This window comes from Ailuropoda melanoleuca, chromosome 1 (genome assembly GCF_002007445.2).
Source record: "Ailuropoda melanoleuca isolate Jingjing chromosome 1, ASM200744v2, whole genome shotgun sequence".
Classification (NCBI taxonomy): Eukaryota; Metazoa; Chordata; class Mammalia; order Carnivora; family Ursidae; genus Ailuropoda; species Ailuropoda melanoleuca.
Window position 1 is genome coordinate 181,166,824 of NC_048218.1, and position 25,466 is coordinate 181,192,289.

The following is a 25,466-nucleotide window of genomic DNA, read 5'->3' on the forward strand; positions in this document are numbered from 1 at the left end:
TGACATTTTGAATTATTTCCTACAAAATATCCATCATCAAGTTTTATGTTAATAGTTTAGGTCATTTCCATATTCCATAAACTTAAATTTAAAAAAAGAAAAGCTTTCCAAAGAACATTCCTTACACTAACAATCCTTATTTATAAGAGAAACTGGAAGTGAAGTATTCTCCTTTTATAGCATCCTACAATATGGAAATTCTACAACAGTTTTTATTAATGTTTATATTTGTCCAGAAAATATTTTATTTGCCCTTTGTTGGACTCTGCTACAGATGAGTACAGAGAGAAGAGAAAACCTATAAATTTTCTCCATGCTGGCTGCCGGGACCGGGTTGGGAGTCTTGTCCCCATGGGCCTCCTGGGCTAATGGAGACTGTGCTTTAGCTCCTTCTCCCGCCCCACCCCCTCCACAACCCAACCTGCCTTCACCTTCACATTCCCACCCTCGGAAAACTGGCCCCTCATGAACAAACCACTCCTGGAAGGCCAATGCCATAGGCCAGGGTGCCAAGTCACGGTGTGAATTTCTGGAGAAACACTATACTGACAAAGCCATTGAAATGGACAATCTGAGGGTGCCTGGGTGCCTCAGTCAGTTGAGTATCTGACTCTTGGTTCCATATGGGTGGTGATCTTGGGGTCGTGGGGTCAAGCCCTGTGTCGGGCTCCGCACTCAGTAGGGAGTCTGCTCAAGATTCTCTCTCTCTCTCTCCCTCTGCCCCTCCCTCTGCTCGCCTCCCCCTCTCCTAAATGAATAAATAAATCATTAAAAAAAAAAAAGAAATGGACAATCTGGATTGATCCTTCCGGAAGTGATTCAGTCAGGTGGCAGAAACACTGAACTTGCTGTCACGAGGCGAGATCAACCCCTCAATATTTGAAATCCTTAAGACACTGAGACATCCTTTGATGAAACTGAAAATGAAAAAGAAGAAAACGAGAAGAGAAAATAAAAGAAAGCATCATGGTGAATAAAATCTTGCTTGTAGCAATTTTAAAATTCACATCATAGATGATTCTCAAAATGACCTACAGCCCTTTCCATTCCATTTAGCCATACTATCCAGGTGTCCTACAATAAACTTCCATATTTTTAACTTAAAAAAATTAGAACTAGAGACTGGAGGGTGGGAGCAATCTGTGGGGTGCGGCGGGGGAAGGGGAAGAGTGAGGACACAAGCAGGAAAATGAAGGAACAGGCGAGAAAATAATGACAGGAGGGTAAAGAGGGAGGAGAAAGGACAAAAGGGGAGGAGTTAAGCAGCACTTGGCATCCAGGTATCCTCCACAGACTTCTTTGAACAACCCTCTTTTGTTTGATAATTTTGACAAGTTTTTAAAAAACAAAACAAAGCAACAACTTTTGGGGTTTCTTGATTGTTTATTTGGTTATTGGTTTCGTTTTTGTTTGCTGTTTAGATTTGTTTTTTAATTTCAAGGGTTGTTCTCTTTTATTTCCTTTTGTTGTAATGACTACAAGCTTTCTGTCAAGAACAGACCGTGGATTTTCTTGAAGATAGGGCATTTCTACTTCTCTTCCAGGCAGGTGCCATGGTCGCAGCGCTGGTGGTGGTGATGTCAAGGCTGTCATGTTCGCAGGCCACTCATTAGGCAAGCGTCTGACTGAGCAGAGAAGCGCTCTGGCCTGCAGCACTGCCACACCATAGTGCAGAGGCGAACTGGCTCCCAGGGAGGATTTCAAATGCAGGGGTTTATTGGAGGGCTCTTCTTTTTCTACCTTCCCACTTGGAGCCCTCCTCTGACTCTATCTTCTCTCAAAGTTTCTATATTGATAGCAAATAAATCTCTACCTCCTGTCCTGCCCTCTGTCCCTGGCTTCTGTCACTCTCCCCTGCTGTCTTGAAAGTCATGGTACTCTTTTCTATGTCTTTGCATGTCTGAGACCAACGGGCACAAAATTAAGCTAGTTATATCTGCTCATTCGTAACTTAATGCAAAACTTCAAATTTAGCTCTTTCTCAACTCCATCTTCGAGGTAGTGGCTGTGGTGGCCCCAGGTCAGTCACTGCCATGCTGCTCTGTCTGCGCCCAGGAGCTACATACCCTTGAGGTGACCAGCCAGGTCACCCAGATCAAGGCTTGTGGAGCCTCACTGGAGGACGTCGCTCTAGAACAGTAAGTGGTGCTCCTGGCAGGCATGTCCCTCAAAGGTGAGGCTACCCTAGATCAGCATGGAGTAGAAGTCCTGACCACCCTGGAGGTAGTTGGCCACATGCTTGGAGCTAAAGTCCATGGTTTTCCGGCCCGTGCTGGCCACATCAGAGGGCAGAGGTGGCCAAACAGGAGAAAAAGAAGAAGACAAGCTGAGCCAAGTGGCAGATGTAGGACAACTGGGGCTTGGTCAATGTCATGCCCACCTTTGGCAAGAAGGGCCCCAATGCCAACTCTTAAGTCTATTGTAATCCTGACTTTCCCCGATAAAGACACTTAGTTCAGTCAAAATAAAAACAAAAACAAAAACCACCTCAAATTTAGCATATCACATTTAACCATTTTTCCCCAAATCTGGACTTCTTCCCAAATTTTCCCATTCTCCATAAACGCCAGAAGTATCCTGGATCCACCTGGGAATCCAAGTCGTTGTTCCTTTCTTTCCATTTTCTGTATTCAGTTTGGAAGCAAGTATTTTTGATTCTTACTTTTCTTCCTCTTTTGCATCTATATCCTCCCTTGAAGCTCCGTACCACCGTCGTGGTTTGGACTTTTTACTGCTTTCATCAGTACTGTTAACGATAGTTACATGGTTTGTTTTCTTAACCACAAGTCTTCTTTAATCCATCTTGTATATTGCTGCCAGATCCCTTTTCTGAAGAAACTGTAAAACAGGAGTCTGAGAGTGAGAGCCTATCCAAATTCAGATTTGTCTGAGTTTGCCTGGTAGTTGCATAAGGAATTCAAGATTTTACAAGGGTATGGTCACCAGAAAAGTAGGGAAATTCTCCACAGTTGTGGTAGGCAGCTTTTCAAATGGCCCCAATGATCTTTTCTTCCTGGTATTCATGCTCTTGTGTAATTTTCTCCCCTAGAATGTGGGCTGGACCAGCTGACTTGCTCCTAACAAATAGAATATAGCAACATGATGAGATGTTGCTTCAGATTCATTGACAAAAAAAACTATGACTCATCTTGCTGGTTCTCACCCACTCTGTCCCTCACATGCTCTGAGAGAAGCCAGCTGCCATGTTGTGAGCTGCCCTATGACAGGCAAATGTGATAAAGAACTGGTTTCTCAGTAAGAGACCAGAATCCTGCCAATAATTATGTGAGCTTGGAAGTGGAGCCTCCCCCAGATGAGCCTTAAGATGAGACCACAGCCCTTGCTGACACCTTTACTGCAGTCTGCTGAGGAACCCTGGGCCAAAGGACCCAGCAATGTCATGCCTCGCTTCCTGACTGACAGAAACCATGAAATAATAAATGCTTATTGTTTCACGCTGTTAAGTTTTAGGATAATTTATTATGCAGCGGTAGATAGCTAATACAACAGCTTAGTGTATATATCTCCAGATTTTTTTTTAAATAGGCTCCACGTCCACTGTGGAGCCCGACATGGGGCTTGAACTCATGACCCTGATATCAAGACCTGAGCTGAGTCAAGAGTCAGACAGTCAGACACTTAACCAACTAAACCACCCAGGTGCCCCATATCCAGATTGTTTTTTACCTTTCTCCTCTCCCTCTACAACTTATGGTCAGAGCCAAGGGGGCAATAGGCTGTGATAACTTTTGGGAAGGCCCTGAAAAGAAATAGCTCACTGCTTCATGGACCAAGTAACAGAGTGTAATATATGATGGGAGTAGTCTCAGATTAGCAAAGGAAATGGGAGGAGTTAAGTGCAACGGACATCAGAGGCACCTCAAAATCAGGAGACATGACTATGACCTGGGTGGCAAGCCACATTACCTTCATCAGAAAAGACAGGTGATATCATGGCAACAACTCAGGGTACATGCTGCCGTTGTTTAGGGTCCATCATGGGGAACCGGAGAGAAGGCAGGATAGGCAGAAAAAAACAATTAGAATTACTCATGATACAGCCTGGAGTTTTCTTGAATGGTCTGAAGAGAGCTGGTACCAAAGCCAGAAAGCATCTTGTTTCTTTTGTACCATTAGGCACCAGTTCATTTTCGTGTAGGTGGAAACACGGAAAATTTAGACCTAACCTGCTTCCATCATGTCATTTCACTACCTTTTGTTGCTTGCTTTTGAGCATTCCAACATTTGGCTTCTACATCTATTCCCTGTCTTTACTTTAGTCAAAGGCAGGTGCTCACCCTCTCGCAATGCACTATATTCTCTCTCACTAGCCTTCCCATTGAATATGACCTCCTTTTCCCTTCTTATCTAATGCCCATCCATTTGCAAAGTTCAAGGGAAATCCTAAATTCTATATATCATGCAGAATGATTTAAATGATGTCTCCGTATCTACCATGAAGTTATAGAATATCAATTTACTAACTGAGTATATATACCAATTTATTTAGAACATAGCTAATACTGGTTAGACATTCGCCAAGACACACAATATATCTATTGCACAGCCACTCCCCTTAAAGACTCTCAATTTTATTATAAAGACAAATCTTCCCCTTTGAAGCAATCTGAGAACATAGACAATATAAGTATATTCTTAATCCTTCTAAAACAAGTCAAGTTGCTGCTTAGAAGTGCTTACCTCTTAAAAGGAAAGGAGAGATTAAAATGTTTTTTGCTGTTTCAAAGTAAATTTCTCTTTCATCCTCACCTTGACATTGGTCATAAATGGGAACTTTTAGGTTCTAGTGATGGCATAGATGGCTGTCTGGAAATTAGTCCTTACTTGAAGCTCATGAATCAGAGTTCTTCCCAGTGAGTAATTCAATCCTACTGCTCCCAGCTGTCTGTCACCAAATCTAGATGTTTGCATCCCAGAGAGAGGTCTTGAGGGAGAAGAGGTAATGTCAGTAAACTAACTTGGCCAACATATAAATTTAACGTCATTACTTGTTATGTGATGCCTGCCAACACATTAATCCAACCTATTTCCTAGGCCCCTCCCCTAGACCCATATAAATTAAAATGCAGAAAGTCTACAGTCTTTAAACTTGTTTCATAGCATGATTTTACTGTCACTGAATACTACTTTATTTCTTATAACTTGTCTATCATGCTTATCTCTGAAAAAAATATAATTATACATGGGAATAATTGCTAGTTGTTAATAATTTCATAATAGGATAATGCTTTGAAATATTATTATATTATATTATAATATTATAATATTATATTATTATTGCCCAACCCTTTACCCAACAAGGATGAAGCAATCATTACTTCAGAGCGCAGGCAGAACCAGCCAAGAGCAAAGAAGAAAGTGTTCACCTTTAGGTCTCAAAATAAACTTTTAAAAGTTAGGTACCAAAAATCAAGCACAGGGAATCCTATAACAACAGCCTTGCAACTGAGAAAGAAAAGGATGCTCAAAATTCCTAAAGCTTCCCTTTAAAGGCCTAGAATCATAAAACACAGAGATTTGCTACAAAGTATGGGAGAGAAAGGATGTACATTATGATGTTTTTAGAGGCGACTGAATGAGGAGAGGAGACACAAATACATCTGGTGCCTCTGATAGTATTTTGGCCTCTCCCCTCTTCTAAGGTGGAAACCCTGAGTGGGAGCTGGGAGGGGATGAAGGGAAGGAGAGGTGGAGAGATCTGAGTGCAAACAGGACTTATACTTCTATTCCCAACTGGCACCAAAGTGATCTGTGTTGATTGACACAGGGTGAAACAGCAATTGTCTGTGTTTAGGTCAAGAGAGATCTCAAGTGAGCACATGCTTCTGGTTCCCTAGGATTTGTGCAACCCAAGGAAAGGTCCAGAAGCGTCCCCCCACCCCAAACCCCTGGAAAACTAGTAAAACTGTTGAGAGTACACAGACTTGTGGGTTCTTCAGGTGGGGATGAGGCATACAGATGTCACTACCAGAGGCTATGACAGGGACCACAGACATCGATAGCAACAGATGCTAACTTGCCCCAAATACAGATGGAACCCATTGCTTTAGCGTATCATAAAGACCACAGAGAAAGAAACACCCAGAGGCCTCAGAGAATACCCCAGTTCAGCGTGTGGCAGATAACTATCCCTCTGAGGTCACAAGGTTTCAAAAGTACCTGTTAACCACAAGCTCTGTGGTTAAAAGTGAAGGAGGAAGGGAAGGGAAGCTGTGAAAGACTGACCATCATCCCCAACAAGATGAGTTAATCTGGAAGAGAAAAATTTTCAAGAAGAAAATTATCTTTTTTTTTTTTTAAAGATTTTATTTATTTATTTGACAGAGATAGAGACAGCCAGCGAGAGAGGGAACACAAGCAGGGGGAGTGGGAGAGGAAGAAGCAGGCTCCTAGTGGAGGAGCCTGATGTGGGGCTCGATCCCATCACGCCGGGATCACGCCCTGAGCCGAAGGCAGACGCTTAACCGCTGTGCCACCCAGGCGCCCCAAGAAAATTATCTTTAATTAGAAAAATTAAGGTTCTCACACTCACCTCTAATCCTGCCAGTCCTCGTCATCCCTCCTCCCATCTAGTGAAGCAAGGTCATCAGAGAAAGTTGAGTTCAGTTTCACAGAACTATCATTACCATTCTTCCTTCTGAATCATAATGTCTATAAATCTGACACTGCCTACAATTATTTCTTCCTTTCCAAGTATACTTGAAGGAACATGGGGAATACATAGCGTCCTAAGATTTCGTGATTGGTTTTGAAACAGTTTCACAACACGGTAAAAATCCATCATACACTATAAGAGAGGTCCAAAAATTCCAGATGCATAAATTGTGAGGATAACAATTTGCTAGGTTAATGAAATGAGAGGTCTGGACAGGGTTAGCCAATCACTGATCACACTGTAACCAAATTTATATCACATCTAAATTCACAATGTTGCAGGGTACTTCATCTGGGGGTGGTTACAGTACTTGAAAAACATTGTCATCAATATTTAAAATGGCTAAGATGAAGACTGCACCCTTTTTAACGAAGCAGTTCTATTTCTTTTCTTAATCAGAGGGGTGAAAAGACTATGGCAGTCCTCTAGGTGGTGGTCTTCTGTTCATTTCTTTAAAGTTCTTGTAATTACAACAGTACCACTGTTTCCCATTGAACAGATTAAGATCCTATAATACTCAATATAAAACACAGGATCTCCTTAAAATTTTGTGAAAAGCTTTCCATCTGTACTAGTGAGGCTATATTTTACGGTGATGAATGTGAAGGGATGAGGAAATACCTGGCATGAGTTCTTTTCTCTCTGGCCAACATGTGTAAAATCTGCTACAAAATCTTAGGTTTAAACCTTTGCCCTCGGATCCCCCAAACAATACCGCATTTTGAAATAATTAGATTTTTCAAACTCTTGATCAAAATGCCACCTATCCCATTTCATAGATGCTAGGGACAGAACATGGAGCATTTCTTTCTCTTTTGTGAGCATTTGTACCCACTTCCACTGCAATGATCTTCTCAGTCTCCTTTGCTTTGAATGGTAGCAAGTCTGCTCTGCCTACAACTGTGTAAAAATTTCAACAAAATCATCTTCATGTGAGTTGTCACAACTATACCCACTTCCCTCAAGCAAGTGAGATCATGTAATGGAGTTGACAGCCTTTACCATTCTCTCATACCGAATATGGATGAAGAAACATACTGGCTGATGGAAACTGACTCCTTTTTTTTTTCTTTCCAATTTCTATCCCAAATCTCCTAAATCAGTATTCAAGCTGTGTCTCAATATTTAATCCCTATGAAGACAGAACACTTCAGAGGAATCCTCAAGACATCTCCTATGGTGCTCTTGAAACCCATTAACTTATACTACCTCTGGTTTCAAACAATCAGACGCTCCCTGATTAAGGACGATGACAACTGTGGTACTCCACGGCAGAAACTCTCAGTAGGAGTCATGACAATCCCCTGCACAGCCAGACAACAGAAACATTGCAGACACACCTAAGTGGGACTATGCTGCTATTAAAAGAAAAGTCACAGGGATGTCTGGATGGCTCAGTCCATTAAGCATTGGACTCCTGATTTCGGCTCAAGTCATGACCTCAGGGTAGTGACATTGGGCCCCACACCGGGCTCTGCCCTGGGCATAAAACCTGTTTAAGATTCTCTCTCTTCTGCCCCTCCCTTCCCCTCTTTCCCTCTAAAAGGAAGGAAGGAAGGAAGGAAGGAAGGAAGGAGAGAAGGAAAAAGTCACGTATGTCTAAGAGGCATTATAATTTTCTTCATCGTGAATGTCAACTGACACTTGCTCCATGGCTTACAGTTTTCAGTTCGGCTTAGTTATAGTTACATGACATAAAGTTCCTAGAGCTGTTGGTAAGTCAAGACCCCTAGAGAGAGAATCCCTAGAAGGCTCCTCACCCAGTGCAGTGCTTGACGCAGGGCTTGATCTCAGGACCCTGAGATCAGATGACCTGAGCCAAAAGCAAGAGTTGGATGCTCAACCAACTGGGTCCAGGCATCCCTACGCTATCATTTTAGAAGCAAAATAGCAACCATAATGTGGAAAAACAACATTTAATAAAAAGAACGTGTTTTCTTATTTCAAGTTTTGAAATGACAGCTAAGCTTTATATCAGTGTAACAGCTAGTTACTTAATAATCTTTGCTTGCAATTGCTATGCAAGATGATGGCTTAAAATAACGATCAATGGTTTTCATTTATTACCGTCTCACAGAAAGCCATCTTTATTTCCTGAAAGATTGGCCATGTTGCCACTTAAAGAAAAACTAGAGGACTCAACAATCATTGATCAGTTAAAGGCCTTTTATCCACTAAGATTCTTAGCTACTAGAGCTCCTAGCTGTTTTAGTTTTCCTGGAACTAACAGAAAATGCCTCTGGTGGTTACCATATCATGACTCACAAGAACGTTGCAGTTTAGGACAGGTCTTTATTTATGCATCGATAACTTCAGTGTCATGAGTTATATCGATGTGTCCCGGGAATCCTATGTGGGAATTCAAATGACTAAATGTCAAATCCTTCCATGTTTTATGCTGCTATTCTCTGAAGAAACCATATACTAAATATAGTAATATTTATATTCATATAAAGATGATTATGCAAGTTGTAACTAGCATGGTAGCCCCATGCGAATTCTGAAAAAAGTAAACATATGCAAAAGTGCAATTAAAAAGAAAATTTGTCCAGACACTGGGCAGAAATAAAATAGGTTCTTTTCCAGCAACGGTTTCGAACTGGCGCTTTATACTCAAATGCCCGATTTCCAAACATACCAGTGTTGGGATCATTAAATCCAAACCTCTGGAGGTGGGTCCCAGGCCTCATTATTTTTTCAAAGCATTTCAGATGATTTTTATGTGAAGGCAGATTTGAAAATCACTGCTTTACAGGAGTGGAAATCAGACACTAACCATAGGCTGGAGCAAGTTTATAGAAAATATGAGCAATAACATGGTTCAGTGCAAGGCTCTGACCACAGTCTCAGGAGCTTGGGTGAAAGCAGATCCAAATCAGCTTTCATACCCACAGTACTAAATGCTAAGACTTTTCTTCAGAGTGGATAACTAGAATAATAGTTCCTCCACTTATTTCTAGGCCTGATTATATCTTAGACTTGACAAAGCCACTATTTATTTCACAAATATTGAGTTCCATGCAGTCTGCTGGGCACAAAATGACCTGGAGCAGAGAAAGCCTCGCCAGAGGCCCATAAACTGGTTGTACCAACCACTGAACTTTACAGAACACATTGACAATTAAAACCACGTGGAATTTCTTCTTGGCTAATTAACCTTTACTGTGGTAACCTTGCTACCACTCACTAGTCTTACAAAGCCAATTTCTGTGATATATATATATATATATCTATATATATATAATTAGCACTGATGAATTTTTAAAAGATAGCCAGGAGTCCACTTCCAGGAGGAAAAGCCTCCATTTGAAAGCTACAAATGTAATAAGGACATCAGAAGAAACTTCACATAACCATTCACACAAGTAAATATCTTAGAATGGTGGAGTTGATGCTAACAACAGCAGGACCAAACAAGGGAGAATAAAACAAAGGAGAGCTTTTTGGTCCTTTGGGTGACACGTTGAGTTCTGGCTTCTGGACGATTAGTTTGGTTCAGGAACGGCTTAGTTTACCAGAAAGTGTTCCCTGGCCTTTAGAATTGTCGTAAAGGTTTTTGCTTTTCAGAGTTCATGGTAAAAAGGGCAAAACCTCACTGCTGGAGGTGGGGATGACAGGGGGAAGCAGAAGGGTAGGCAGAAGAGGTGCTACTTGAACTGAGTTTTAATAGAAGACTAGCCATCAGTTGAATACAAAAGAATGTGTCGGTGGGGAGGGAGGAACATATTTCAAGCTAAGGGAGTGGTATATGGGAAGGCTCCAAGGCAAAAACAAGAAGGGTTGTTCAGGAATTTCCAAGTAGTTCAATATGACTGTGGTTTGGGAGGTACAGAGGGAGGGCTGGGAGTTCAAGCCAGCAAGGCAGGCTCTGGGTGCACTAAAAAGGCATTTGCAATTTATCCCACAAGCTCTATAATCCTTGAAGTATCTTTAGTAAAAGGGAAACACCAATTTATGTCTTAGATGTAAAGAACTGCTTTGGGAGTTTTGGAGAAGAAGGACTGATGGTAAGGAGGGGAGATGTGGAAGGCGGGCAGAGTGGAGACGAGCTAGAGGCTATTGGAAGTGAGAAGGGAGGAGGACCTGAATTCAGGGGTAGTGCTGGGAGGAGAAGAGGGGAGAAAGACCACAGTCTCTTTATAAGATGCCATCCCTGTCAGGGAAGTTGCATGAGAAGGAGGAGGGCAATGCCTAGGTTTCTGGATTGAAAAACTGGGAAATGATGACCGCTTTTTGCAGAAATAGGATATAGATAATTAGGCCTAGTGTAGGGGAAGTGAGTGCCATATTAGATGCAGGGTTTTTTTTTAAAGATTTTTTTATTTATTTGAGAGACAGAGAGAGCAAGCCAGCATGATCAGGGGCAAGGGTCTTAATTTTGTTGGAATCCACACAGAAAAACCACTTCATGGAGCGCCTCGGTGGCTCAGTCAGTTAAGCATCCAACTCTTGATTTCAGCTCTGGTAGTGATCCCAGGGTTGTGAGATCGAGCCCTGATTGGACTCTGCACTCAGCAGGGAGTCTGCTGGAGATTCTCTCTCTCTCTCCTCCCTCTCTCTACCCCTCCTCACCCCCCTCCACACGCTCTTTCTCTCTCTCAAATAATCAATCAATCTTTAAAAATAAAAAGAAAAGAAAAACCACTTCAAAGGTGCCATTGAATTGAAACTATAATATAAAGACAGGCTATTCAAAAAAACCTTTCAACAGTCTCTTTTAAAAAACAGTAAATAATACAGATGGCTAAATACTGACAGAACATGTGACACCAAACACTAAAACCAGTGATAGAAGTTACATCCTAGGTTTGCAACCAAGGTTTAATTTTTGCACTTATCTTTGTTCTCTGTGTTCCTGGCTACCTTGTTTTCTGGGGAGGGTAAGAGTCACTGCCTGCTGCTCATTTGGCTGGCAGTGGACGTCAGGAGACTTTCTGAAAGGAAATGAGATGGACATATGACACTCTCCTGGCCATGTAGGATGGCACATCTCCTGCAAGTATCTTCATCCAGATACTCACTGCTAAGAACTGTAATCTTGCTTTCCTTGGTAAGCAGAAGAAAGGCCAAAAGAAAGATAAGGATCCAGGACCAGTCCGCAAATTGAAACAGCGTAAGCACAAAAACAAATGGAATAAATCATGAGGTCCCAAGTGAAGGAGCGGTTGTCTGCAAGGGCTGAGCCTGGAGCAAGGGGCTCGGCTACTCTGGGCAGAGAAACGAACCAGGGGTGGTAGGCATTGGAAGTCCTGGCTTATCCACACCCACCATCTGCTTCAATTTTTCTCTTTCTGACTCTGTTTATTTCTCCCTGTGCTCTCTCTTGCTTTTCATTATTTTTCTTTTCCCTTTAAACTCTCCCACCCAAATAGCTTAGCTCTTCTTGAAACCCTGTAGCAAGGAGGATGCTGGCACATGTGCTCTAAGCTCTCTTTAGGAATTTATGAGGAGTTTCCCCTTTGTCAGCTGCCTTCTTTTGGTTCCTCCTTTTGTCAGAGAATAAATCCTAGGTGACAAGGTCATGACCTTCTCTCCTACAATCTCTTCAATAGGAAAAAAGAAGGAAAAGATTCCCTTTTTCATTCTGAGTCTCCTCATAGCAGGTCTTCAAGTTGTAACTAAGACTTCTCAGCCCAATGGAATAAGATATATTCTTAGTAATTTGTACGTCCCTGGGTGCAAAAAAATACCATCATCGAGTGCTGTTCCTTTCCCTCATTTTATGGAGGAAAATCATGGCTTGTAGGAAAAGAAAGGCATCATAAAGATTTATATGAAAAGAACAGCAAAATATCACTTACAGACACAAAAGAACTTCTGAACCAGTCTCTTTCTAACTGAAAACTGCTACTAATGTGAACCAACATAAAATAGCCTTTCATTCCGAATGTATCTGTTCTTCTATGTTGCAGTGAAGGCAAGAACACAAAAGATGTTTAGAAACCATAGTCTCCAACCCCTGGAAATTAAATTCGGAAAGGTTTTATGGCTTCATCAAAAATTAAAGAATTATTTAGTAAAATTATGACAAGTGTATGTATACTGGTGCTTTTATAGAGCTACACCTGTTTTTTTTTAAAGTTTTATTTATTTAAGTAATCTCTACACCCAACATGGGGCTCAAACTCATGACTCCAAGATCAAGAGTCACATGTTCTCTTTTTTTTTTAAATATTTACTTTAGAGAGAGAGTGAAAGAGAGAGCGCATGTGCGTGAGCAGGGGGAGGGGCAGAGGGAGAGGGAGAGAATCTCCAGCAGACTCCAGTGAGTGCAGAGCCCCATAACGGGGCTCAATCTCAGGAACGTGAGATCATGACCTGAAGCCTAAGCCAAAATCAAGAGCTGGACACTTAACCGACTGAGTCACCCAAGGCACCCCAAGTCACATACTCTTCTGATGGAGCCTGCCAGGTGCCCTTATAGAACTACATCTGAGAAGATGTTTTCTTAAATATGAACAGTATTTATCTCTAGGTGGTGGTATTTTATATGGATTTTAAAAAACTTTCTTCTTTATGTGTTTACTTATTTTAATATTTAGAGTTTGCATTATCTTTATAATCAAGAAAAATAATTTTCTTTTCATATTGAAAAGCAGTTCACGAAATGTCTCAAGCACCAATTATTTCCCAGAGTTGAATGTTGTAAAAATTACATTTTTTTGGTTCTACTTTTTTATTGTTTTTAATTCTAGTATAGTTACCACACAGTGTTATATTAGTTTCAGGTGTACAATATAGCAATTCAGCAATTCCATACATCATCCAGTGCTTGTCATGACACGTGCCATTCTTAATTCCCATCACCTATTTAACCCATGTCCCCACATATGTGGAATATAAGAAACAAGTGAGCAAAGGAGAAAAAAAAGAGAGACAAGTCAAGCAACAGACTTTTAACTACAGAAAAAGTACACATTTTTAATGCAAATCCATTTTTAAATGATATAACATTGAAATTAATTTTTTATTATTCTCTAATATATAGCTTTAAAAAATATTGAGCGTTTATGACATTCCTGATATTAAATACAGCTTCCGGTGTGCAAGCAGAGTTGCCAGAGTGTCATCACTTTGTACTGGCATCTGAAAACCTCTGTATTATAGGTTTTATAACTTCACATTTTCTTATTACAATTGAACTTTTAAAAAAGTGCTTTTGATTATCTGCTACGAGATATAATGGATTCTTGCATCACTTTCTCAACAGATAGACCACCAATCCAAAACAGTGAAAGTAAATCCTCAGTGCAGTACCAGCAGAATCCAGACTGATCTCAGTTCCTATCCCTTCCCACCTACCATCTGGACCTCCCTGCAGTGATGGAAGACGCAGTAGAAAGCAGAAAGGAGCACCTCCTTCCTTGCATTAACCACTCCAACTACTAGAAGCAGGCTCCAGAAAAAGAGGCCCCAAAGTCATGACTTTCCTCCATTTTCAGGACCTTACTGACCTGACAGGAACTTCAAGAGATCTTCTAATTCCCTTTCAGATTAAAAAAAAAATCTATGAATCAATGAATATTAATAAGAAAAATTATGCTTTCAAATGGAGCATTTTATCCCTTCTTACCAGGATCAGGGATTCAATTAGATCAACTTCTTGATGGCAGAATTATGAGTAAATTACCAGCTCAATCCCTACCCGTCCTCCATTTTAAGTATTTTTTTAAGCTCTAAGTTCTTCTCATAAAAACATCATGCAACCAGTGCAGTGATATCCCACTGCTTGGAGACTTCTCCAGAATTTATCCATCAGTGTTTTCTCTGTCTCTTCTCTCTTCTTCAATTCTCTATTGTCTGTAGTTGATAAAACAAGTTCAGCTCCACCTGCACTAAAGAAAGCTTGACACTGTCTTCCACTTCAGTGGCAAATCCCATCTTTTTCCTCCCTCCATAACTACTCTCACCATCTTGTCCTATCCTCTTCCCCACGGGTTGGTTCCTTTTGCAGTCACTCTGATGAAGCTGTTGTCATTTCGCCAGTAATGGCATTCAACGGAAAACCAACATTCACCTTGCTGCACCACTTTATTTTGCTTATTTTTTCTTTCCTTCTTCAAATTTACTTCCATCAGGATCATGGGCACTATATTCTCCATGCTTTTTCCCATTCCACTAGACATTTCGCTGGTTTCTTATCTTTTACCTGCCCTTAAACACTGGTGTTTTCTCGAGCTCTATCCTATGTTTTCTTCCTCTTCCTATGCACCTCACCCAAATGATTCTCCAGGCCACCCCTATATACTTCCATCTTGCTTCTGCGTTCCACATCGATATTTTAAATTTCCCAGGGGGTATTTATTCTTTCCTCAAACATTTACTGGGTCTGTACATTACACCAAATAAGAAACAAAAATAAGTAGCTTGACTACTGGTCTCTTTTTATCCATTTTCTGCTTTTTTCAGTCTATCTTTTGTTCAAAGGTATAAATTTGATCATGTTACTTCTCAGTGTTAAAAAATTCAGGGTCTCCATAAGGCCCACATGAAAAACTAAAATGTTAATCCCAGTTCGCTGAGTCCTCCTCTACAGACTAGCCCTCCAACTTCATTTTCTTTCTCTCTCTCTCTCTCTCTCTCCTTATGCCCCCAAACCTGCCAAGCAACCATACATATGGTGTGGTCCCAACCACATCACCTTCGAGCATATCCCTGGGTTTCACCACTGGGCTGGAATACTCTTCCTCCCTCGTTCTTCTTCACCAGCTCAAATGTTCCTTCCTAAATTAAACTTTTCGGCTAGCCCACAGGTTTGTTGATCTTAACATAACATTTTTACTTCATTGCAAATCTTAGGGCAACTGGGTCTCCCCATCGCCTGTGTCTATCACAATTTGTGATACACAGCCAGACTCTTCAAATGCATGAATGAGTTAACTATAAACTCACTCAGTTGGCAAAATTTGAGTGGACAGAAAAATGAGGAAGCTTGGAGCTTAAGCAAATAAACAGGACTTTCCTAGTCTTATAGTGGTGACCATTTTGTAACATATATAAATATTGAATAACTATGTTGTACATCTGAAACTAATATAATACTGTATGTCAATTATTATTCAATAAAATTTTAAAATACAAAATAAATAAAAATAAAAACAAATAAATAAGGCCTTCATTTACTTCTGGGTACCTCATATTTCCAGGAATTACTCATAAGGACTGTAACTAATATTTGCCCTTATATGACTCCCTATTCTCTCCCCAATTCAAAAACTTTTAGGAGGTGAAGTGTTTGACATCTACTCAGCCCCTGAAATTTATTGGAAAACAAGAACCTATAGGCTTCTAAAAGTCAGGAAGTTCTTAATTTTTGTACTGATAGTTCAGTAGTAAAATAGCAGCCCATTTACTACTTTTAATTGTCAAAGTCACATAATTTCAGTAGAATGGGGCTATCAGTGGACTCTATTTTAAGAACAATTATTCCTCATCAGATTGGGGTAACTGATACCTAAATGGTCACAGACTGATTAGGTAATTGCTAAATGCCAGTAAATACACTTTAGAAAATTAATTATAAACTGAGTGTCTTCTGAGGAAAAGAAAAGTAGTTCAAACCTCCATAAATGAATATCAATATTCTATTTCACATAGAAGCAAGTGTTTTACATCTTCAATGTAGTTTAAAAAAATAATTACAAAATATTGGAATCACTTCTAATAATTTGCCCATGTTTCCATTTAGTAAATGGGTCCAGAACAGATATAGTTTTAATTTTGTTCAACTCAACTACATTCTTAAGAACAACATACAGATGTTACTGGGCAGCTATGCTATGTATCCATCAATGTTTTTTTACGTCTCAACAGTCAAAAAAGAGAAAAGCGGTACTGTAAGTTTGGGCCAATTTGATTATCATCAAATTTGGGCAGCATTCAGAACAGATAACTGAACTGACAACTTGTGAGTACTTAGAATAGAATGTGGTATCCATCAGAAGCCATAAATACAAGCTGAGGGAGAGCCCTAGAAACCTGGGAAAACATGGCATCATGCTGTACATCCATGTCAGAAAACTGAGCTAAATGCCCTCCATGCTATTATATATTTTGTGTTAGACTTAGAGTTGGAGAAGCAGGAGAGGGTAAACTGTAAGACTGACATTTTTAAAAAAGATTTTACTTATTTATTTGAGAGACAGAGAGCAAGAAAGAGAGCATGAGCAAGGGGAGGGGCAGAGGGAGAAGAAGCAGACCCTGCTGAGCAGGGAGCCCTAGGCCAGGCTCCATCCCAGGACCCTGGGATCCTGACCTAAGCCAATGGCAGATATTTAAACAGAGCCACTCACGAGCCCCAAGACTAACAGTTTTTGAAGCTATGCCTAAGGGGTGCTAATAGAGGAACTACTAAATACTCAACAATACCATTCACCTTTGCTTATGTAGAAAGCAGGTTTAAAGGGCAGGTGTGAAGAAAATAAAAGACATGCCCAGTGAGCATGCTAAGAGGCCTTATGGAAGGATGATATAGAAAAGCCTCCTCTCTCAGTGATGGTGGATAGCTACCAAAGATTGCTTAAATGCGTATGAAATTTGGGTCTTTTTGACTCTAGCTGGTGGAATCGCCTCTCTTTCCTATCAATTACCTACTGAATTACTAGTCACTCATCAGCAGAAAGAATAGAAAAATGACCTTGTTTCATGGAGTGAGGGATATCTCTCTACTCAAATAGCTAGAGTCCTGCTGGTAGAATGGCACTTAGGCATTACCCATTAGCTTTGTATCTCTGTTGAGAACAATGTGCCTACTTAACCTGTACATGACATAAAAAGCTCAACATTCATTTCTCCTCTTACACATTTTCCCCAAACCATTAAGAGAAGGTAAATGGAACAAATAATGCACAATTGTGGCAGTTCAAAATATCAATTTTTCCCAAATGCAACAATATTTCCCTCTTAAATGACAGCTGCTCTAAATATGGGTTAGCTACTGTGTACTTGTTTTTATTATCCCTACTGAAAAATCTCTGAGAAATAAATAATTCACATAGTTGAATTTATAAGGGCAACTTGGTTACTGTTGCTTTGGAAACTAGTTCTTCCGTATATGTCTATGGACTCAAATGATATTGAGCTGTCATTTTTCACATATCAAAAATAATTCTGCGTTTTTCAGAGATTTTTCCTTCCCTTTATTGATTGGATTAAAGCTATGTGAATTGCATAGAAAAGGATCTGAGCAATAGTAAGAACTAACTTGCACTTTCTAATGCTAAGGACTGGAGAACGGATATAGAGCTAAGTCTTTGTGTTGAGTCAGGGAAGGTTGGGATTAAACCCTGGGTCCCTTTCTGGCATTATGCATCTGACTCTTATCTCAATTAATGTAGTAGAGATTGCTTTGTGATTCTCTGAGGAATTCATTTAGGAAAATTCAATTAAATATTTACATGAGTAGATGCTATCAATAGATATTCATGCTCTGTTTAAAATATTTAACAAGCTAAGACTGCAATTACCTCTCCTTGTTCCACCATAATTATACAATTAAAATGGCTATTATTATTTGAGAAAAAATTACAAATAAATAAATATCAATGCTATGCATTCATCAATCTAAACATCCTCCTCTAGCTATAATTGTACAAAATTATACAAAACAAAACAAAATTGATAGAACTGTACAAGACAAAAACAATAGAATCTTGGTGTTGAGACAAACTCTGGATGTCTTCTAAGAATAAAGGTATAGGGATCACACTTTGGTGAGGATAAAATGAATGAAAATGCTATGGTTCTAGAGTTGCAGACTGTTCAGGCAGGTAAAACGTGTGGAAGGTGCTGCCAAAGCTGTCCCAGAAACAAAAGATACACATAATGGAAAAATCTAATCTGTCCAGACATCTTCTAAAGCTATATTCTGCTAAAAATCAGTGCATCAGTAAACATTTGCCTGATCTTCTAGACAATATCATTTTTCAGATTTTAGAAAAAGTAATAAAGAGAATTGCTAGCCTACACATGGTTATGAAAGCTGCAGGGGGCTGATGAAGAGAAATTGATGAAAACTTTGGAATTGCGCCATTTTAGAATCCATAATAGCCAAGTATGTACTGAGCATAGGCAATAAGGTCAGCAATCTTTTTTTTTTTTTTAAAGATTTTATTTATTTGACAGAAAGAGACACAGCGACAGAGGGAACACAAACAGGGAGTGAGAGAGGGAGAAGCAGGCTTCCCACTGAGCAGGGAGCCCAATGCGGGGCTCAATTCCAGGACCCTGGGATCATGACCTGAGCCGAAGGCAGACACTTAATGACTGAGCCACCCAGGCACCCCAGGTCAGCAATCTGAAAGAGTAAGCAGTTCCACTACACACCTATACTATAATGGCCAAAATCCAGAACACTGACAACACCAAATGTTGGTGAGGATATGAAGCAACAGGAATGCTCACTGGGAGCATGGGGAGCTGGTGGGAATGCAAAATGGGACAGCCACTTTGGAAGACAATTTGGTGCTCTCTTATAAAACTAAGCATACCCTTACCATACCAACCACAAATCATACTCCTTAGTATTTACCCAAATGAACTGAAAGAAAACATGTCCACACAAAAACCTGCTCATGAAATTTACAGCAGCTTTATTCATAATTGCCAACAGTTGGAAGCAACCAAGATGTCCTTCAGTAGATGAATGGATAAACTGTAGTACATCCAGACAACGAATATTATTTGGCACACAAACAAAAATGAGCCATCAAGCCAAAAAGATATAGAGGAACTTTAAATGCATATTACTAGGTAAAAGAAGCCAATCTGAAAAAGGCTACATACTATATGATTCCAACTATATGACATTCTGGAAAAGGTGAAACTATGGAAACAATAAAAAGATCAGTGGTTGCAAAAGGTTTGGGGTGCAGGGATGAACAGACAGGATTTTTCAGGAAGTAAACATATATCCTGTGTGGTACTGTAATGACAGATATATGTCATTATACATTTGTACAAATCCATAGATTATACGACCCAAAGACCGAAGCCTATTGTAAACTACGGACTTTGGGTGACTATGACATGTCAGTGTAGGTTCACCAATTGTAACAAATGTACCATACTGGTGCAGGATGTTGCTAATGAGAGAAGCTACGCATTTATGAGGACAGAAGATTTGTAGGAAATATCTGTACCTCCTACCCAATTTTGCTATGAATCTAAAGCTGCTTTAAAAAATTAAGTCTTTTTGGGGCAGCTGGGGGGCTCAGTCAGTCCGTTAGCATCTGCCTTTGACTCAGGTCATGATCCCAGGTCCTGGGATAGAGCCCAGCACCACCTCTCCCCCCGCACGTGTTCTATCTCTCTCAAATAAATTTATTTGAGAGAGAGAGAGAGAGAGATAGCCAGAGAGAGAGGGAACACAAACAGGGGGAGTAGGAGAGGAAGACGCAGGTTCCCAGCGGGAGAGCCTGATGTGGGGCTCGATCCTGTAAGGCCAAGATCATGCCCTGAACCGAAGGCAGACGCTTAATGACTGAGCCAACCAGGCGCCCCAATAAAATCTTTTTAAAAAATTAAGTCTTTTTAAAAAAGTGAGTAATCAAAAACTTTAAAGAAACAAGACTGACCCTACTGTCTTCCATGATGGATTGATGAAAGTAGAAAGAAGTAGAAATAAAATTATAAAAGCATTCCCTGAGAGAAAGGAAGGAGAGATAATTAAAGTGATCAATGTATATACATAAGAAGTTCTGTGGTCAACCTATCATTGTTTTTAATTTTAAAGGTCTGTAAATACAGTGTGGACACAGCAGAAACCCTTCAGAATGAGTTAAAGATGGAGAAAATACTGAAAAATTAAAGAGAAGTTTCTAGTTATACTTAATTATGAAGAATTTGAGATAAAAGCAAGATAGGCTTTATAGTCAGAAGATCAGGCTTGAAATCCTGATTTTGATCCTCACTAACCTGGGGACCGTGTTACCTAACCAATCTGAACCTCTGTTTCCTCATCTATAAAATGATTGTCTCATCTGAAAATTTTCGGTAAGGATTAAATAAAATTGGTAAAATTTAGCACCATGGCTGATACATAGTCGGTTCTCTTTTGAAAGCATTAGCTTCCATCAGTTTCATTACTATCAATAATGTAGACACAATTCCTGGAGATTATGACATGAAAATGGGAGAATCAAATTCTAGTTTTTATTACCTGTGGTATTACTATCATCTACAATTTTGTCTCAATAGTACATCTGTGGATTTGATAATCATTACTTCTTTTAATACTAAAGACTATGATGAACATATTGACTAGCAATAGACCCCAAAACAGAAATTTTAGCATCCTTTCAGGTTGATACCAAATCAGTAATCCACATTCAATAGGCATGATTTGATAAATTGGGTATTAATCAGGAATATCATATTATCATTAAATTCATATTTCACCATCTTATCCACATGGATACTGGAAAGCCAAATTAACTGTTAAAATTCAAATATTCTACATGAAATATAAAGAAGATGTTCAACAAATGGTCAGTGAATAAATAAATGAATTAAAGAACTGGAGGAAAATTGGAAAAATAAAGAAATGATCATTAGACGGTGATATGGGGGTAATATTTGTTTCTCTTATTGTTATTATAATATTATTTCTATATTAGTAAAGAACACTACTACATAACTAAAAGAATCAAGATATCCTTGGTACATAATGTCTCCCTGATTTTCCATTATGATAACCCTATCGAAAGAAGCAGCAAATTTAATTTGTTGCAACCTGTAATTTATGGCTTCTGATAGACACCACATTCTATTATTCTATCTACTCACAAGTTATCAGTTCAATTATCTGTTCTGAATGTGCCCAAATTTGATGTTGATCAAACTGGTCCAAACTTACAGTACCCGCTTTTTTCTTTTTAAAAAACTATTGAGCAAATATTTGTCTATAAATTTAAACTATTGTGCTAAAGGCATGGCATGACTAATAGAGATACACTAATTATGAGAAGAAAATACGTGGGATTTGTAATGTGTTTTTGTTGCTATTGTTTTTCTTGCAAAAGACCTTAGACTGATTCTGAATTAGCTTGTGAATTATTCATCTGGTATCAAGTAGTAATGCCATTCACTTCCTATTGTCTGGTACTAGATTTAAACTGGAAGTAAAAAATTAGAGCCCAATTATGTTTCTTCATCTCCTACAAGGTGTTTCCAAGAAGCCCTAGCTTGCAGACAAAGTCAAAACATTATGTTATTCATTCATTCAATAACTACTTAGTGTATATACTTTATCTACAAAGTGCCCTTGGGTGAACTAAAATTTTAAGTTTATTTAATAAATGAATGATGTGATAAGAGAGTAAGAGATGTATAAATTCCTTAAAACTCGACCCATAGTAATAAGTTTAAGAAAAGTATCAGTGTTAGGCCAGGACTTCATGAAGGAGGTGGCATTTCATAGGTCCTTGAAATAAGATAAAATATATAGAAGAAGATATGTGGCGGAGGGGACATACCCAAAACTTCAGGAGCAAAGTTAGAGAGGAATAAAAATATCAGACACTTATGGGATTTAGGGAATATTTCCACTATGGATGAATATTACAAAGGCTATAATGAAAGAAAAATCTAAAGATTAAGGTTTGAATAATACTGTGGGAAGTGGTAATTTCCAGGCTAAAAACTTTGGATTTATTCTATAGGAAATGGGAACTCATTAAGGTGTTTACATGGAGAAGTGACATTATCATAGCTGCACTCCAGGGAAATTATGTCAGCAGTGATATTTTCAATAGATTTAAGAGGAAGACTTTGAGATGGTTGATTAGTAAGAGTCCAAATGAGTAATGAGGAGGGACTGATCCAAGTGGTGGCATAATACACTTCATTAATCAATATATCTGAGTATTTAATATCATGCTTTGTATGATAAACAAATCAAAGAAAATGTTTATTCAGTATCCTCTTAATTAAAACTGAAGCAAGATGTCACATTAAAGCTTAATTAGGGTGAAGATAAAATTTTAAAATAATTCTACCGTTACTGACATTTATGGGTACTCTGTTCATAGGTATAAAATAAAAGACCTAAAAATCTCACTGTATTTCAGAAACAAGTAGATATAAATAAAAAGGTAATCTAAGGAAAACAGACCTCTGCCAATAAAACGCAAAGATGTGGTCGACACTGCTAGCTATCGCCTCGATACCCTCTCTCCTTTTCTTCTTTAGTAATAGAACCTACAAATTTTTCAAAGCATGTGACCACCTAGAATAAAGGTTATACTTCCCAGCCTCCCTTGAAGCTAACGAGGGTCATGTCATTAAATTCTGGCCAATGGAATTTAGGAAAAATGTCCTGTATAAGTTCTAGAAAATGTCCTTAAAGGGAAAAAATTGTGTTCTGTCCCTAATCTTCCTTATCATTATGGTTAGTAACACTGTGGACCTCATGATTGTAACTTGAGGAGTTGTCTTGAAATGCCAAGTATTGAGGATAGCAAAGAAATGATCAAATTCTGTCTTGTTTTCCTTCCTTCCTTCCTTCCTTCCTTCCTTCCTTCCTTCCTTCCTTCCTTCCTTTCTTTCTTTCTTTCTTTCTAGATTTATTTGTTTGAGAGAGAGAGAGAGAGCGCATGAGCAGGAGGGGCAGAAGGAGAGGGAGAAAGAATCTCAAGCAGACTGCACGCTGAGCATGGAGCCCACTGCGGAGCTCAATCTTACGACCTGAGCCAAAACCAAGAGTCAGACACTTAACCGACCATACCACCCAGGTGCCCTTCCAATTCTATCTTGTTTAAATCACAATTTTTTTGGTTTTCCTATCATTTGCAGTCAAACCTAATCTTTAGAATTAATAATTTCCTAGATCTTAAAAGATCTCATCACAAGAAAAAAAGTGTTTGTAACTATGTATGGTGAAGAATGCTAACCAGACTTATGATAGAGATCATTTTGCAATATACACAAATATGCAATCACGAGGTTGTACACTTGAAACAAATATAACCTTATATGTCAAATTGTACCTCAATAAAAAAAATAATAGAACTAATAAGAATAAGGGCTGGCATATAAGGAAAGGATGCTTGGCTGGGAGTTGGGAGACCAGGGCCTTACCCAACTTCAACTATTTAAGTTTGGTCAGATCTCTTAACTTTTTGGGGTCACTCATATCCTTGTAAAATGGCACTATTGGTCCTTGTGCCTGCTTTAAATTTGAGTGTAAACCGTAAGGATTAAATGAAATCATAGTTATTTGAAAAAGGATAAAATGTTTTATGTTTTTTAAAAAAAGAATATCGTTCTAGCACTTTTTATTAAAATGACATCATAACCAGGTGTGTGAGATATGATTCTAGGGTAGACTTCACTGCACAACTGCCACAGGGTGGTACTGAATGGGAATCTGGGTGAAGCAGAAAGAGAGTCTGCTTTATATAAATGTGTAAATCCAAGCCTACATTCTTGACAACATCCTCAGTGTTACATATCTACTACTTTTCCTGCTGATCAAGTTGGTATAGGTAATAAATCATGAATATGGGTTCCCACAAATCAAAGTGCACAATAAAACCTAGATATCTTGGTAAACCTGTTCTACAAGGTGGCATTGCTGCCTGATGTACCCCTGGATTTGGAAGAGGCTTACTATCCTGGTAGCCTGTCACTCAGAACTGTCACTCAGGAGGTTTGGGTGAGAAAGGCATACAAAAGTATAAGAGCAATTAATAAAGAAGTAGATTTTTCAAAGTACATTAAACTTTCTTTTCATCAGTTTAAGAACTATACAATTGGGTCTTCCTCACATAAGATACTCAAGGATATGTTTCTTTGTTACTCCAAAACACCCGGACTAGAGGATTCAATAAATAAATATTTTTAAATTGAGGAACATGCTCTCCATGGCCTTAACTAAAGTTTAAGAAGACTGATGGGATCCAGGCCTGATCTAAAAGGGCTTCTTGGGCATGGAACAGTAAGTGGGGCTTTTCTCAGTAGCAAGAAAAGAGTTTCAGAGAGGCTCGACATGGGCAAAAGGAGTCTGTTTCAGTGATGATACGAAGCAAAGAGCCAGAGGCAGGGAAAAGTCTGGGCAGGAATTCTGCTTCAGGGAGGTCTGTGAGTGAGTGAGTGAGTGAGTGAGTGAGTAGGAGACCATAGCAGGCAAGCTCTGCAAAGCCTGAGGGAGTCTGGAAACAAGGAGGGCTGGCAGGTGGATTGGCAATGTGTGGTGGGATGCCACGCAGGGGACTGGAGCTCAGGCCATGGGAAGAATAGCTGATGTCAGATGCAAATCAAAAACGGAGAGTTGGAAAACAAGATGGAGGCTTTGTGACAAGAAAGGATGCAAAATGCTGACTATTAAAACAACTTTCAAGGTACAAGGCTAGAGGGGCCAGCAATGAAGTAAATGGATCCTGAATTACTGAAATGGGTTGGGATGAAGGGTCCTATATTTTCCACCCTGGGCCTAGAATGAAGTTAACGATGGGAGCCAACTGTCCTCATATCTGGAAGCTAGAGGGTTTTGGGGATAGGTAGACAGCTAAGCACAAACACTGAACAAGGACAACTCAAGTGTACAACCAGGAAACTGCCATCCATTCAAACCCATTCTGCAGGCTTGGTTCTTACCTCGCTTTAAAAGATGCACTTTAGGGAAAGTACTGTTGACTGTTTTGGTCACCCTCAGAGTAACCTCTGGTCATGTTAGTCCCCCAAATCACAGTTCTAATATTAAAATGACCAGCCCCATGTAATTGTAAAAACTTCCAACTATATTTATACCAAATCTTCTCCTCCTTAGATCAAATCTGTTCAAACGAATAGC

At 39.4% G+C, this 25,466-nt stretch overlaps 1 pseudogene; it reads left to right on the top strand.

Moving 5' to 3' along the window:
* Nucleotides 1-313: 313 nt before the first annotated feature.
* On the top strand, nt 314-973 carry LOC117796695 (annotated as a pseudogene).
* Nucleotides 974-25,466: the final 24,493 nt, after the last annotated feature.